Source organism: Phocoena phocoena, chromosome 1 (assembly GCF_963924675.1).
Source record: "Phocoena phocoena chromosome 1, mPhoPho1.1, whole genome shotgun sequence".
Lineage (NCBI taxonomy): Eukaryota > Metazoa > Chordata > Mammalia > Artiodactyla > Phocoenidae > Phocoena > Phocoena phocoena.
Window position 1 is genome coordinate 18,610,607 of NC_089219.1, and position 17,504 is coordinate 18,628,110.

Consider the following 17,504-nt stretch of genomic DNA (forward strand, 5'->3'; position numbering starts at 1 on the left):
ATAAGCCTCCCCATTATATATCTTCTTTCACACCCTCGTCGGCATTCTGCTCTGCGTTGCGTCTTCCTACTGCTTTGCTCCCCTAAAGCCTCCCACTGCACCCCCTGGAGCCTCATCCTATGCTAAGCAAACCCTACCAAGGACTGTGAGCTCTTCATGGAAATTTCCCTCTACCTCTTAGCTAATAGAAACCCAGAGCTCCTCCGAGAGATTTCTCTGCAGCTCTCTCAAAAGGATACTATGCATTGCCCACATCTCGAACACCTGGGGTCAGAAGGTAGGTTAGCAGCCCTCCTTCCTTTCCAGGGCTACTTCTGAACTATTTCTAGTATGAAGGTCCTTGGTCCTACAACTACCGTATAACCTGAGAGCAGGGCAGTATACCCATCTCTGCCCTGCTCTCTCCCCACTTCCTTCATCTCCTCTCAGTCACTGAAAATTTTTTGGAGGTGTTATCATTAAGAATGTGGGCTTTGGGGCTTTCCTGGTGGCACAGTGGTTGAGAGTCCGCCTGCCGATGCAGGGGACACGGGTTCGTGCCCTGGTCCGGGAAGATCCCACATGCCGCGGAGCGGCTGGGCCCGTGAGCCATGGCCGCTGAGTCTGTGCGTCCAGAGCCTGTGCTCCGCAACGGGAGAGGCCGCAGCAGTGAGAGGCCCGCGTACCGCAAAAAAAAAAAAGTGAACAGAAGAAAATAATTATAAATTGATGTATGTTCTATGAAGAGTTTGAGACAGAATGAAGGAGAACTATGATGGGAAGGATGTTAGGGAATGAGGTGCCATTTAAGCTAAGACCTGAAGGAAGAAAAGGAGGATGAAATGAGATAAAGCAGGTGGAAGCACTCAGTATGTGTCAGTGATGAGTATTACCGTTAGCATTGCTCTAGTCAGCACCTGGCTCTGAGGCTTCCTGTGAGTTTTCAGTGTCCATGTACATGACCCGTTCCACACCCATCCTGCTAGTTCTCTTTTCTTTTCCCCACTTCCTAGAACTTTATTAAAGAAAAAGCAATGATGGTAAATCTCTAGACCATCATCCATTTTCTGGGGTTTCTCCTTTGAAAATGTGACATTTGATTTCCAAACATACGCCAGAGCGTACATGGTTCCCAATTGTACTAAGCAGGTGAGAAGCTGAAATCCTACAAGGTTCGTCCTCCAACTTTCCCCAGCCTGTGGTCTGTCTGGATCAGCAAGAATCGCCCGAACAGCCACTCTGGCTGCATTCACTTTTGTCTGCAGCTCTCTGAGCTCTTCTATATGCAACAGAATTTGAGTAGCTTCATGGAGAACTGCATTTCCTGTGTCCAAACCAAGAATATGCTTGTCTAAAGCAACAGGCAAGCCTTCTTTTGTTCGATTTCCTCCAGCAACTACATCCTGTTCAGGAGGTCCTGGACCATAATGAGAATTGCCTTTTTTTAACCTCGTTACCTTGTTACCAGGTAATCACTGTGACACTGAACCCAAAGGAGGTTAGCAAAGCCTTTACCCCAGCCTTCCTAGCAGGATTATTTACATCCAAACTGATCAATGGCTCTGCATTTTTAGTTGCAGTGTCTGCATGTTTTGCACCACCAGGTCCCAAGTCTTTATATTTTTCAGCATTACCTCCATAGTCAACAGCTAAATCAAGAAGCCAGCCAACTGCTACTTGGTGATCTTGAAAAACCAGTTCATGGCGCTGAGATACCTTTCAAAGAACTTGGGTCAGTCACTGCTGTGAACGTTTCTTAAATTATTTCTGTCTTTAATCTCATAGTGTCTGGTTTTCTGGTCTTCGAGCCAAACAATTGTTTCTAAATTCTGTTTCATCTTTGCACTGTAGTTGGCAGGATTGCGGTGGTCCCAGCTTCTGGCTGTGGTCCCCCAGGCTTCAGCCAGGAGAGGAGAGGGGAAGAGGAGTGGGTGATTCAGGCACCAGCAACGTGGTGAGAGCAGCCTGTTGGTTCTTTGACCTCCTCAACTCCAGTGACCTTCCCCTCTGTTCCACCTTAGGTACCCACCGTAACGGCCACAGCCTGGACCTTGCATCATTGTTTCTTAAATCTGGGACCACACCCTTTCATCCTTCTACATTTTTTTAACCCAGTTGCTCCCACAATACCTGTTCTTCAAATTTGTTAAAACTGCCAAGCCCCTGGCCTCTCCATTGTCTCCCTTTCTATTCAGTTCTAAGGTTCTAAGTTCCTTTCCTGCCCAGGAAAATCGAATGCCTTTACCACGTCTTTGCCAATCACTCCTCTTTTGCCCCACCGTCCTGTTATACCTGGATGCTGTTGGTGTTTGTGCCATAACAATGTCATGGTCTCTCTCTCAACTGGGACTTCACTGTTGCCTGGCAATCTTTCTGTACCTTCCTGATCAGCTTTCTCTTTCATACTTAATTTTTTATTTATTTATTTTTAACATCTTTATTGGAGTATAATTGCTTTACAAGGGTGTGTTAGTTTCTGCTTTATAACAAAGGGAATCAGCTATACATGTTCATATATCCCCATATCTCCTCCCTCTTGCGTCTCCCTCCCACCATCCTATCCCACCCCTCTAGGTGGTCACTAAGCCCCGAGCTGATCTCCCTGTGCTATACGGCTGCTTCCCCAAAATATGGAACGCTTCACGAATCTGCTTCCCAAAAATATGGAACGCTTCATGAATTTGAGTGTCATCCTTGCGCAGGGGCCATGCTAATCTTCTCTGTATCGTTCCAATTTTAGTATATGTGCTGCTGAAGCGAGCATCTCTTTCATACTTTAAACCTTCCGCATTCTCCTCAAATGTCTTCCCTATAGAATAGAAGGGGATATAGAACTTTTCATGTGTTACTCTCTTGTTGTCCTGCCAACCCACAGCTGTATAGCAGAGGCTGCCCGAGCTCTGCCCATGTCCCCTTGGATTCCTTCGCTGTCTGGGGGCACACTAGCACCCCCATGTGCCTTCACTCCCCACAGCCAGCACCTGTGTCTCTTGTCTGAGGACTGCCCTCAGGCTGCCTGAATCGGGAGTATAAATACCCCCGCAAACTTGCCCGATGACTGGGATGACTGAGCTGTGAGAGCTCCCCGGGGGAATGCACCCAAGTCTGGGTGCTCTTCATGGCACTTTGCTGTCATGGCATTCGTGCTCGGCCCCCTTCCCTTCCTGCTTTCTTTTCCCGCTCCCCTTCAGGTCATTCCTGAGAATGCTTCCTCAAATAGGTCATTGCCCAGGAATCCTCATCTCACCTGCATCTGGCTTTTCCTCTTCTCATGGAGGAAGAGATGCTTTCCCTTTAATATGTCCCCAGGTATTAGCCCTCGCTCCCCTTCCTTGCCCTTCTGAGGTAGGAGGTAGATGGGCTCCTGGTCTGGAGAGCTCGTGTTTGTCAAGTGAACTAAAACTGAAGCTTTGTTTTCCCCCAGACACTCCAAGGACAAAGCTAGCGGCAGAAGCTGAGCTCTGCTGGAATAAAGAAGGAAGATGACCACTGCTGAGGTCAGGGAAACTTCCCCGACTGCAGAGGAGCAGGACGACTCCTTGGGGGTCAAAAAGGAGGGGGTGCCACCCCATAATAAGGGTGGACATACTGTCATAGGCCTCTGCTGTCAAAAAGTTGAGCACACATGTTGGGGAGGATCCTAGGCCCAGTCAGGTGTGAAAAAAGAAAAGATAATTGGTCCAAGGTAAACAAAGCCCCAGAAGGACTGCCCTATACAAGTGATTTAAATCACCTCTTTACTGTGCTCATTAGGAAGGAGGCCCACACCCTCTCTCTCTGGAAGTGTATTTCAGCCTTGCTTCAGTCAAACACTTTCTCTGTGTGCTCTCCCACCTGTTGTGCTGTGTCTCCAATAATAAACTTTGTACTCCTTTGTACAGTTTCTGCCTCCTTAAAACATTCTTGCTTTCAAACTGGGGCAAGAGCCAGGGCCACTTTACTTCCAGCCTCTAGCCCCTGGTGGTCTACTGGTTAAGATTCCTGGTTTTCATCCAGGCTACCCAGGTTCAATTCCTGGGCAGGGAACTAATCTCTCTCTTTGGGACTGCTCACTGCTGTCTGGAAGTCCTAGATCAGGGTGTGGTGGTGTTGGCTCCTTCTGAGGCCTGTGAGGAAAAAACCTGTTCCCTCCGTCTCTCCTAGCTTCTAATGGTTTTCTGGCAATCTTTGATGTTTCTTGGCTTGCTGCCTTTATCTTTACATGGCATTCTCTCTGTGTCCAAATTTCCCCATTTTAGAGGGACACCAGACATGTTGGATTAGGGCCAATTTTTATGATCTCTTTTTACCTTGATTACCTGTGGAAAGACCCTATCTCCAAGTAAAGGCACATTCTGAGGTAATGGAGAGGAGGATATCAACATATAAATTTTGGTGAGACACAGTTCAAACCGTAATACCACCTCTATGCTCCCAAGCCCAGGTAGTCATCATCTACCAGATTGCTCCACTTGAATGCCCCACATAGCTATGTTTTCTGGATTCTCAGTACTTTTTGCTCTGTTTGGGGGAAATTCCAGCCTCATCGGTCCCTTTTCCTCAGAAAGGTGTTTCCCAGTCTCTTTTGTGGTCAGGCTTAGGCCCTGTGAGCCATTCTCCACCAATGGGACTCGCCCATATGAAACTTTGATTCAGAATGGCACAATCTGAGGAAGGAGGCTTGGCGTGGAAACCATTTTCCTGGCAGCGGCAGAGGTGAATTGCTTTCAGGGATACAGCATTTTCAAGTTGAGCTGAGCTCTTGATGCACAAGTGATAGCATCACTGGTGTAGCGGTGGTTATAGTCAAATGGAGATTCTGGTCGAAATGCAGATGGCGGCATTAGCACATCATGGTGGCAACTGCAGTAGCAGGAGCAGCGGTTTCTTCATCAGGCCAGGTTTTCGGTTTTCAGTCCTTTTCTTGGAAGCTTAATCTTGAGCCAGTTTCTTCAGTTTCACACAGATTCTGTGGGCTATTGAGATTATTTTAAATACATTTATTTTCTCTGTAATCAGCCAGGATCAGCTTCTGTTGCTTACAATTAAGAACCCTGATGCATGTAGACTTTCGTATTTTAAGGTGGTTTCTGGAAGTCACAGGCCCTAGTCTGTGGGATTGACTGAGTGGAGGAGAATGGTAGTTAATGAGGTCCCAACGGCTGCAGCCTGGAAAGCTGGTGAGCTTTGTTACGCAGTGGCATCCGATCAAACTGTTTTTTGCTACATGTTGGGTCAGAGCCATGCCAATCAGGGCTAGTGGAAATGGTAGAAAACATTTAGAAGGTTGCTGTGTACTGATTTCCTGCCCCTTTTGGCAAAGTCCTCCAAAAGACATTTTCCATTAAGGAGTATGTGCCAGTTCAAGGGAGTAGGTCTACCAGCAAAGAGGGCATCGGGCGTTTCCTCCCCACTCCAGCCCTCCCCCATCTTTCATTTTGGATTGTCTCAAGACAAAGACCTTTAAGCGAGAAGTAGGTTGGCAGAATACAGAGGTAAAAAATCAAGTCTTCAGACTTCAATCTATAGGGGAGGCAGAATTGCATCTCTATTCTTGCAGGGTCCCTGGCTGGGCCTGAGAATTAAATTGACTAAGATTAATAGGAGAAAAGCATATGGATTTTTGTGTGGACATTTCCCATAGGAAAATGAAGACCCCCCCCTTGACCTCCCCCCCTCCGACCCCCCCCATCTAAGTTTATAAACTTAGTTGAACAAAGAGGAACAACTGTGGAAAAGTAAAACATATGGGGAGACCTAGGTAGGATGAGTTGTTTTAAAAAGGTCTGTTTGTAAGATTTCTCCTGCTTCCACCCCCCATCTCTGGTGGTAAGAATGTGTCTTTCCTCCTGGCATCTTGCACTAGGGAGTTATTTATCTCCTGCTTTCAGGAAGAAAAGTGCAGTGGGTACGGGGTGGGCACAGGTGGTCAGAGTGTCCTTCCTGTACCTGCTGCTTTTCAAATGTCTTTAGCTCAAAATAATCCTTATGGCAAAGTAGCATATTTGGGGTTGGCATATTCTGCCAATTTTCAGCTCTGGAAAAGAGCTGGGCAAGATCTTTTGATGAGGGTTATTCATAGAACTGAAACAAATAGAGGAAGCCTGCTAAGATCTTGAAGGTTTGGATTATCAAAGAATCCCCCAGGCTGTTCAGTACAGCCTGTGAAACCCCTAAGGCATTGATGGGACCTGATCTATGTGAGCAGCAGTGTCTGCTGAAGCTTGACAGCCTCCAGGAAGGGTATTCTTCCCAGTGCCCGAATCAGGTGCAGTCGCAGGGATAGGGATAGAGTAGTATAAATAAATGTATTTTAACAAAAAATTCCACGAGGGGACTAAAGACAGAGAGGGAAATTTAAGGGAGTTTGGGAGACTGTTGTAGGTTAATTACCACTCAAGAAAAGAATCCAGTTACCTAGTAACAATCTATGCTACCTCGAAGGAAGACCAGGCACATTCAAGCACCAGGCACACTCAAACCACAAACCTGAAACACAGGACAATAGATATGGGGTCTGAATCTTGTTACATGAAGTCAGGAAGTTAATGGTCCTTGAAGAGTAGCACTTCTGCCTGTAGCCAACATAGGAATAGAGGTGAAAGGGGAAAAAAACTAAGTGAAAGGAGACATTATAATGAAACCTGAGATGAATTACCAGATTTTAGTATATGTTACCACCCTTCTGCTAATATACATATGATTTAAATGGTGCCATGGCAGTCCTGGTTAGACCATATAGGGTTTAAGGAGGAACTAATGACATAAGCCTTGATATCTACACCCAAATGAGGAAGAAGGTGGTCTTCTCCCCCTCCCCACTTTTCTTTTGCTTATAAAAATAAAGTCCTCTCAGTCCTCGGGGTAGAGCCTTCTCGCCTGCCCGCTTGTATCTCTCACAAGCGTCTCGTGCTAATAAACTTACTCTTTGCCTGCTGCTTTGCCTTTTGCTGAATTCTTTCTGCTCTGAGACAAAGAACCTGAGCTTCAGTAAGACCAGACACCAGGTGAGTGGTTTCAAGTAAAAGACAGTGGGGGGACTTCCCTGGTGGCGCAGTGGTTAAGAATCCGCCTGCCAATTCAGGGGACATGGGTTTGAGCCCTGGTTCGGGAAGATCCCACGTGCCGTGGAGCAACTAAGCCCGTGCGCCACAACTACTGAGCCCACGTGACACAGCTACTGAAGCCCACACGCCTAGAGCCCGTGCTCTGCAACAAAGAGAAGCCACCGCAATAAGAAGCCCGCGCACCGCAACAAAGAGTAGCTTCCGCTTGCGCAACTAGAGAAAGCCAGTGCACAGCAACCAAGACCCAACACAGCCAAAGATAAGTAAATAAATAAATGTATTAAAAAAAAAAAAAGACAGTGGGTTCAAGTTCCCTCTTAAGTCAGGGATCATGGGTTCAAGTCCCAATCTGAGTTTTGACTGGGTTCAAGTGCCATCTGAAAAGTGCTATCTGGTTTCAGTACGGAATAGCAAACAAGGAAAATCCTTCCAGAGGCCAGAACGAGGGCTGCTAAGGAGCTAACCAAGGAGTTCCACTGCCAGGACAGTGAATGCTCACTGTTTCTGCCCAGTGGGATTGTATGAGCACCATGGACCAGTGGCAGCTGGGTGTTTGCCATGCTCCCCTCTTCCCAAAGAGGTTTTAAAATGTGATCAATCAATCACTTGTATAAGTGATCACTTAAGTTATACCTATCTCTATTTATATCTATATCTACATCTGTAACTGTATTTATAACTCACTACTGTTGGGGAGAGAAACTAGTCTTTCAGCTTTAAGCTTATGGATCCTTGCTCAAGGGAAGCAACATCTTGACTCTCGGTGACGAGATGGAACTTTGCAGCTGTATTTCTTGGGGAGGGGTAAGTGCTTTTTATTTATGGGAAGAAGGATGTGTTTGAATGTTGGCTAGCCAAAAGGGTGGACTTGGCAGAAACTGCTGGTTTTCTACCTCAAATCTACTCTCTCTTTATCTCTTTTTAACAGAGCCCTGATTGTGTTCAGGGTGGCAATGTGCCAGCTAAAAGTACTGTCTGCTTCAGTCTCCTTTGCAGGCAGAGGTGGCCAGATGACACACAGACTTAGGGTTTCTGGGACGTTTTTGCTTTTCTAACAGTTTCTTCGTGTTTTCACCTCCTTCGTCTTCTGCTGGTCTGGAATGTAGTTGCTGGAGTTGGAATAGCCTGTAGGTGACCAGGACACACAGGCAGGAGGGTGAAGCCCTACATGGTAATGTTGGCAACTGGAAAGACAGAAGGAGCATGGCTTCCTGATGGCAATGGGGTACAACTGTACCAGCTCTGGACTGCGTACCTCTGGTCTTGTTATATGGGAAAAGGAAACCCCCATAGCCTTGGGTTTTTGTTTTTTTTGCTGGGGAACACATTTTTAAATTGATACACATCCAAAATGAAACTCATCACTTTCTCCCTGAAATCCACTTCCCTTCCTGTGTTCCCTACATGGTTCCCTTGACCACCATCTACTCAGAAATCAACATGCAACCCTTGACTTCTAACCTTTATTTGCCCCTCCCCCAATACCTAATAAATTTATTAGTTTTATTGATTCAATTTTTAAATCTCTCCCTATTACAAGTTGAATTGTGTCCCCCTAAAAGCTGTGTTAAACTTCTAGTCCTGGGCTTCCCTGGTGGCGCAGCGGTTGAGAGTCCACCTGCCGATGCTGGGGACATGGGTTTGTGCCCCGGTCCGGGAAGATCCCACATGCCGCGGAGCAGCTGGGCCCGTGAGCCATGGCTGCTGAGCCTGCGCATCCGGAGCCTGTGCTCCGCAACGGGAGAGGCCACAACAGTGAGAGGCCCGCGTACCGCAACCCCCCCCCCCACAAAACTCCTAGTCCCCAGAACCTCAGAATGGGACCTTATTTGGAAATAAGGTCGTTGCATATGTAATTAGTTAAGATGAGATCATGCTGAAGCAGGGTAGATCCTTAATCCAATACAACTGGTGTCTATAGAATACGACGTGAAGAGACAAAGACCCACAGGGAGAACACAGAGGCAGAAATTGGAGAGATACAGCTGCAAGCCAAGGAACACAAGGATTGATGGCCCCACCAGATGCTAGGGCGAAGGAAGGAGGATTCTACCCAGAGTCTCAGAGGGAGCTCAGCCCTGCTGACACCATGATTTTGGACTTCTAGCTTCCAGAACTGTGAGAGAATACATTTCTGTTATTTAAGCCGCCAAATTTGTGGTACTGAGACAGGCTGGGACCTGGGACCCTTTGCTGGGACCTGGGATACTTGTGCTGCTGTGCTGCAATGCTTGCACATGACACACCTCTCCTTGAGCAACAAAATACAAAGAAACTATATGGGACTCAAAATAACTGCCTGCATGGGCAGTTGGGACAAATTCTGGACCCAAGAGATACAAAGAGACTGAAAAACCCAAATGCCACTTTTGAAGAGCCTGGAGAAAAAACAGGGTGTCGGGAGCAAAAGCAGCACATGCCCCCTGCACACAACACCACCTAAGCCACCCCTCTGGCCCGACCTCTGGCCGCGTCCCTACCCTCACCCCATATAAGAAGCAAGCTCTCCACCCCCTTGGTGACGGTTGGTGAGGAACCAAGCAAGGGAACCTGTTTTTGTTCTCAGTCCCCACTGCTGCAGCAGAGGAGCCAACAAAACCTTGCCTGAATTTCTTGTCTGGCCTCTAGACAATTTCTACTGCTTGGGGAAGGCCAAGAACCCTGTTCGGTAACAGTACTTTGTTACAGCAGCCTCAGGGTACTTATACACGCCCTAACGCACACTCTACCAAGTCACCAGACTCTAGTTTTGCTGCAAGAGCCTCAGAACTGGTCCCCCAGCTTCCAGTGTTGCTTCCTTTCCATTCCTGCCCAACATAACAGCCTGAATGAGCGCTGTAGCGTTCAAATTACTCACCTGTTTACACACGTTTCAATGGTTTCCCGGTACTCTAAAGATAAATTCTGAACTCCCTTACCTGATACAAAAGGCCCTGTGTGCCTTTCCGGCATCAGCTAGTCCCATGCTTTTAGGCTACTTTCCGTGCCTGCAAAATTCCCCCAGTGTTCCTACCCTGTTTGATTTCTGGGCTTTAATTCCCATTAGATGTCTCTTCTCCCGAGAAGCCATCCTCTACTCTCCCAACACTGGTAGTACCCCTGCTCTGTGCTCCCTTAAAGCCTGGTTCTTCCTTCATCAGAGCGTGGATCCCACTTGTTACGACGCTCACCTGCTTGTCTATCTCCCTCCCTAGTCTGCAAACTCCCGGGAGCAGGGACTGTGTCTTCCTCCGCATGATAGCTTCGGTGACCAGCAGTGACTGCCCCATTTCCGGTGCTCAATGTATTGGATTGAGGGGAGCAGAGGGCTGCCTGCTTTTATTTCTTTCCCCTGAGTTTCAGATTTTGAAAGATTTTAACCAGTAAACACAATTTATTCCTTAAGTTAACCTATTGGGTCTTATCAGGGGATTCATGCATGGTTTTCTTTTCTTTCTTTCATTCTTTTTAATATTGAAGATTGCCTGAAGAACTTCTAAACTGTTTTCTTTTTGAGGAATAACTTGGGAGCCTAACGATACTTTTTTTTTTTTTAACATCTTTATTGGAGTATAATTGCTTTACAATGGTGTGTTAGTTTCTGCTTTATAACAGTGAATCAGTTATACATATACATATGTTCCCATATCTCTTCCCTCTTGCGTCTCCCTCCCTCCCACCCTCCCTATCCCACCCCTCTAGGTGGTTACAAACACCTAGCTGATCTCCCTGTGCTATGCGGCTACTTCCCACTAGCTATCTATTTTACATTTGGTAGTGTATATATGTCCATGCCACTCTCTCACGTTGTCACAGCTTACCCTTCCCCCTCCCAATATCCTCAAGTCCATTCTCTAGTAGGTCTGTGTCTTTATTCCCGTCTTACCCTTAGGTACTTCATGACCTTTTTTTTTTTTTTTTCTTAGATTCCATATATATGTGTTAACATACGGTATTTGTTTTTCTCTTTCTGACTTACTTCACTCTCTGTGACAGACTCTAGGTCCATCCACCTCAGTACAAATAACTCAATTTCATTTCTTTTTATGGCTGAGTAATATTCCCTTGTATGTATGTGCCACATCTTCTTTATCCATTCATCTGTTGATGGACACTTAGGTTGCTTCCATGTCCTGGCTATTGTAAATAGAGCTGCAATGAACATTTTGGTACATGACTCTTTTTGAATTATGGTTTTCTCAGGGTATATGCCCAGTAGTGGGATTGCTGGGTCGCAATACTGGTTTTTGAATCTAGTCAATCTCCCTCCATTTAACAGAAAAGGGAACTGAGGCCCCGAGAGGTGAGACGACTTACCTGAGGTTGAAGTGCGTTAGTCATATCACCAGGTTAAGACTCAAGTTTTCTGACTTCTATCCAGGATTCTCTCTGCTCTTTCACAATAGCTAAGCCAGTTGTGTGTTGGTACAATGTTTAACAACCGGCTCTCTAGGGGAAACAAAAAAGAGCCTCGGTTTAAAGCATTTGTCAGTTTCTGCCGAGTAAATGCTTTCATCTTGGCTAATTTCAAGCTACCTCTGTGAAGTCACTGAACAGGAGAATTGGTTCAAGCAGGCCCCAAACTCCACACTCTCTGCTTTCTTAAAGGTTTGTAGTTGGAGGTTTCAGCCCCTCGGAAAGTGGCCGTTGCCAGAACATGATAAATTCTGGCAATGAAGTGATGTAAACGGCTATAGATAAAAGTACCAGATCCCAAAGGAATGACCTGCTGAAAATATGACAAGATGGAAAACTCATATGAATAGAAAGTGCTGTTCATTGTCATGTGTTGGAACCAAAAGCCAGTGATAACCTCTGCAAACACGAGTTAAATGAAATAGAAATACAAGTCCCGAAACAGTCCCATCTCCCCTCGGTAGCTTTTCTGATTTATCTCAGGCAGAAATAATTCCTCCTTTCTTAGTAGTTCCCATATATTTATAATAAGTTGCTTTTTTTTTTTTAAGAATTGCCAACAGAATGTATCCAAAGTCCCTAGCTTGGCAAAGAGGCCTTTTACCAAATGAATTTTCAAAGGAGGTGGGGTGGGGCGGCAGGAGGAACACAGGCTGTGGGGCTTGTCCGCTCTGGGTTCAACTCCTGTCCCACTACTTAATGCTCTGCGGCCTCAGGCCAGTGTCCTGACCTCAGTTTGTTCATTCTTGGATACATTCCTTGTAAGGTTGACACAGGATGAAACAATGTAAGACATGTCAGGTGCCTAACACGCCACCTGGCACAGTCTAAGAAGGCAAGAAATACCTGTTCTCTCCTTGGACAGGTTAAACATTTCCTGCCTGTACAAACCGTCTGTACATTAAAAAAAATTTTTTTTAATTAATTAATTAATTTTAGTTTTTTGGCTGCATTGGGTGTTCGTTGCTGGTGCGTGTTCAGGGCTTCCTCTAGCTGCGGTGAGCAGGGGCTACTATTTGTTGCGGTTAATGGGCTTCTCACTGCGGTGGCTTCTCTTGTTGCAGAGCACGGGCTCTAGGTGCGCGGGCTTCGGTAGTTGTGACACAGGGGCTTGTAGTTGTGGCTTGCGGGCCTAGAGTGCAGGCCCAGTAGTTGTGGCACACGGGGTTAGTTACTCTGCAGCATGTGGGATCTTCCCAGACCAGGGCTCGAGTCCGTGTCCCCTGCATTAGCAGATTAATTTTTAACCAGTGCACCACCAGGGAAGTCCTCGTCTGTACATTTTTAAGACCTTGTTTTCCTATGAATTAATTAGTTCATTTGCTCAGTCTCCTAACAAATATTTAGAGAGAGAGAAATACCTCTGTGCATCAAATCTCTGATTACATTGTCTTTAATATCTAGTGGTTTTGCAGAACATGGACACAGGTAAGTTCTTGGACTCGGGTCAGGGTAGCAAGTAAGAACCCAGGAAAGTTGTTTTTAAATGTGGACCAAAGTGCAGAAGGGCAGTAATGAGGAACCTGCTCACGATTAAGCCTCACTAAATGAAGACTCTAACTGTGAGTTGCCGTAGTGGAACCCCACTAAGGGCTGGGCACCTACCTCACAGCCTTAAACCCACTCCTTTAACCCTCCCATTAACCCCACAGTGGTAGAATTATCCGCATTTTGCTGATGAGAAAGCTGATGTACAGAGAAGTCCATGCTCTGTCATGTTCCTTGTGCACTTCTACTATGTGCCAGGCACTGTTCTAGGCATTTGTGTGAGAGCATGGACAGACGAAAATCCCCGCCCTTGTGGAACTGACACGAACAAGACAACAAACGAGATGAGTAAGTGAAACATCTCATATGTCAGGTGGTGCTAAGTGCCATGAAGAGAAATAAAGCAGAGCAGGCATTTGGGGCAGGGGAGGCTGCAGTTTGATGTAAGGTTACCGGGAAAGGTTTCAGGGAGAAGGTGACCTCCGGGCAAAGAGGGGAGGGAGTGGGCCAAGTAGATAACTGGCTCAGAAACTTGCCTGAGGTTACTAGGAAGTATCACTGGGCACTGGAAGGGCTGTTTGTCAGGCTCTAAAGCCAGGGCTCTCATTTCATCAGGCCTCTTTTTTCAAAAAGCAGCTCTGCTGTTCTCCAAGCAGGGTGTGTGTACAAGTCTGTCCGTCTGTCTGTCTGTGAACAGTGTTATATTTTCCTGGGGCTGATCCTGTGGGGGCCCAAGCTTCCCTGACAGCTCCCAGGGCCTCAGGCCTCACATTATTGGTTTTCATGGAAACTTGGCAACTTTCTCCCCCCACCCCACCCTTTGCCCTGCACCACATTCCAATGGCTTTATTTGTGTGCCTTGGAGGCTGGCCAGGGCTAGGCCTGGGACAGGTTGCCATGGCGATCTCCCACTCCTTTCAGATAGAACTTCTCAAGGATGTTGCCTTTGGGCCTGAAATAGTTCAGGCCTGCTCTCCGCCACTGCAGGAAGAGCTGAGTTAGGAAACCCCTTTCAATCAGCTTTTGAACTTGCACAAACCCAACCCTGGGTGAGAAAGACTTCTGGGGGGGTGTTCTCTAGGGCACCCCAGATTTGGGATTGGGAATGGTTTTCCTTGGGCTACTGGAATAACTACTATCAGTTGTTACATACCAGGTGCTGTATTCAGAGACCTGAGACCTGCAGAAACAGAACAGTTTTTTAAAAGCTCAACTTTACTGATAAATCTGCATCCAATAAAATGCACCCATTTTAAGTGCACAGTTCAATGAGATTTGACAATGTATATACACTTGGGTAATGACCACTACAATTAAGATATAAAACTTTTCCATCACCCCCACAAAGTTTCTTCCTGCTGCTTTGCAGTTATCTTCCCACCTCCCCAACCCCTGGGCCCAGGCAGCCACTGATCTGCTGTCTGTCACCATGGATTCATTTTGCCTTTTCTAGAAGTTCATGTAAATAGAACCATCTAATATGTGCACTTTTGTGGCATGTGTCTTTTGTTCAGCATGACGTTTTTGAGATTCATCTGTGTGGTTGCCTGTTTATTCCTTTTTATTGCTGGTGCTATTGTATGGAGTGACTGTAACAGAGAACAAGCCTGACTCCATATTGGATCTAGTCCTTTAGCGCTAACCCTTGAGCTCTGTTGCCTGTGCTGAGTCATGCTGACTCTGCACCTTTGTGAAAGAATGTTGCCTGTAGCCTGAAATATACAAGATAGCCCATCCTCAAGGCTCTGACCTTTAAATGTGTAACACTTTTCCATTCTTATAAACATGAAAAGTTGCAGAACAGAGAATAACATTTGTTTTGTGGGAGGTTTATAGGAACACCGTGACCTGACCTACAGGGACAGCTGCAGGAACAAAGGGTTCCAGCACCAAGAAGTTCACAGCAACCAGCTACCTCCTCCCCCCCACGCCCCCAGCCCACCCTCCCCTTTTAGTATAAAATAAGCCTGAATTCTAACTTGGGTAAGCTGGTTCTTTGGGACACTAGACTTCTTGGTCTCCTGGCTTTCTGAGTAAATTCACTCTTCCTTGTCCCAACAGCTCGTCTCTTGACTTGCTGGCCTGTTGTGTGGTGGGCAGTACAAGCTTGGACTCCATAACGTGACCACAGCTCGTCCATTGTCTTGCGGATAGACATCTGTGTTGTTTTCCGTCTTTAGTTATTGCAACTAAAGTTGTTATGTACATTTGTGTATAAATCTTGTGTGAACATGTACTTTAACCTCTTCTGGGTAACACCAGGGGTGGAATGGCTGGGTCATGTGGTAAATACTGTTTAACTTTAGAAGAAACCGCCACATAGCATGTTTTGAGGTAGCACTGACCGGGTGCAATTGGTTTTTGCTCACAGGGACTAGAACTAGTGCAACTGAGCTCCCCTAAAACCGAGTTCCTATGCTGGGTTTATGATTAACCTCTCAGTTCAAAACTGTATTCCCTTTATTATCCCACCCCAGTCCCCTCAGGATTGAGGAGTATCAAAGAAAAGCAGGGATTGAAACTGAGCAGGATTCTGTGGGGCCTTCCCAGGTGCAAAAGCCCCTCTGTGTCCCGTGTTTCTTGATTGTAGAAAAAGGCTTTAGTCTCCTAGGACTTCCCTGAGTTCCAAAGAACAGAATCAAGCAATTACTAATTAGGGAGGTGAGGGAATGCAGAAAAAAAGGAAAAGCAGTCTAGAAACAATAGTTCAGTGGATAAAACAGAGTCCTAGTTCTTCCTCAAGGGATATAGATAACGATCTGATGCATATTTTTGAGTTGTTCTTCAGATACTGAGACCCCCCCCCCTCCCCACACACACACACTCAGAAGGATGGTGACTACTTGCTGACCACAATCACGTAGATCCTAGACTGGTTGCCACCAGAAGGTTGATGATTAAGATTCCTGAAACACCATCCTGTTACCTCATCACAAACCAATCAGAAGAAAGTCTGTGAGCTGCAGCCCTCACCCCAGATGTGGCCTTTAAAAACCCTCCCCTGAACACCATCTGGGAGTTTAGGTCTTTTGAGCGTGAGCTGCCCATTCTCCTTGCTTGGTGTCCTGCAATAAAGGCTGCACTCTCCTTTACTGCAACCTGCTGTCAGTAGATTGACTTTGCTGTACATTGGGTGAGTGGACCCATGTTTGGTTTGGTGACACTACCAATACCTTGTGAGCAGGGTAGAGCAAGGATTTCAAGGTAGCAAGAAGGGAGGGCAGGGTCCTTTATCAGTGAGTAACTTGCCTGCCTATTTAGGGATATTTCCATGGATACCTACTGGTAGGTAGCTAAGAACAGGTGGGGAAAGAGTCAGGTAGTGAAGTGGCCACAAGGAAGAATGTTTAAGGGCAGTAGTGTGACTGGGTGAAGGGGGATTGGGGGTACTTTAGAAAGATGTGGGTGTAGTGGGGAGGGGACTCAATCACACACCCTAAAATCTCAGTACAAAGTCTGGTTTTCAGTGGTTGACAGTTCTCCTTAAGGCAGCTTGCTTTTCTGCCCCATTTTCCACTTCTGAATATCCACTACTGTCCAGGAGAAAGGAAGGCAAAAAGAGGAACACATATCTGCTGTATCTGCTCTCTCTCTCAGCACTAGACATACTTTTCTTATTTAATCCTCCCAAACACTTGGCAAGGTCTGTGTTCTTCATCCAGTCTTTGAGACCAAAAGTATTTTAATGAATACTTGTAGATAATCATCTAAGGAGGGTGTTAGGTGGAGTCACTGCTCTTCATAAGAAAGGAATAGCTGGACCTGGGGGGTAAGGCTGGAGGGGCATCAGCAGCTAAGAGGGTGAAGAGGGGCTGGAAGATGTAAGTGAGAGAGACAGAGAGAGGGACAACTGTAGCAGCTGCTAAAGGGAGAGGAATTTGAATAAAGAGCTGAAGGCTGTAGAATATGCCACCACAAAATATGACTGTAGGCGTTTAGGCCATGCCACGCCCCAAAGTATGCTGCTTTGATATATCTATTATTTTGAACTGTAGGCATTTGAAAAACAACAAATGCATGGAGAGGCTTTCTCTGATCTCCCCTATCTGCCTAAAGATAAATCCTCCCAAAGGAACTCAGATGTCATAAATCCCCTCCCTGGGAATTTCGTTAACAGGGGAAGATTCATTCTTATCGTAGGAGAGGAGACTGGACATCAATACCACACCCAGGTAACTTTGTCACAAGCTATCTTATCTCCCACATATTCTTCTAAAAGCCCATTCATCTTTCCCCAAAATTACATACTCTCCCCTAAGAGGCCTACATCCCCTTACCTCTTTCCCTATTAACACAGTATTTAATTCTGAATTCTAAAGCCACCTCTTTGGGGTGCTCATTTTTCCTGGGTATCTCCCATGTATACATGAGCCATACATGTTAATACACTTCTGTTTGCTTTTTTCTTTTATGCTTTTCTCTATTTTTTATTACAAGGGTCTCAGCTAAGAACTAATAACTGTAAAAGGAAAATTATTTTTCCTCCCCTACAAAGTCAAGATTTTGGGGAAGTTTTGCTATGTGATGTGTACTATAATTGCAGGAAAAATATACTCATTTTTGCCTTCAGAGGTGTGTGTGTGTTTTAATGTGATT

The 17,504-nt window shown here is 46.0% G+C and overlaps 1 non-coding gene and 1 pseudogene across 1 annotated transcript; both read right to left on the reverse strand.

Annotated features, from left to right (window-relative positions):
• Window positions 1-1,144: 1,144 nt before the first annotated feature.
• LOC136121557 (RNA transcription, translation and transport factor protein pseudogene) lies at window positions 1,145-10,294 on the reverse strand (annotated as a pseudogene).
• Window positions 2,637-2,743, reverse strand: LOC136141222 (U6 spliceosomal RNA). The gene has a single exon (XR_010657717.1). It is a non-coding gene; the product is annotated as a U6 spliceosomal RNA (small nuclear RNA).
• Window positions 10,295-17,504: the final 7,210 nt, after the last annotated feature.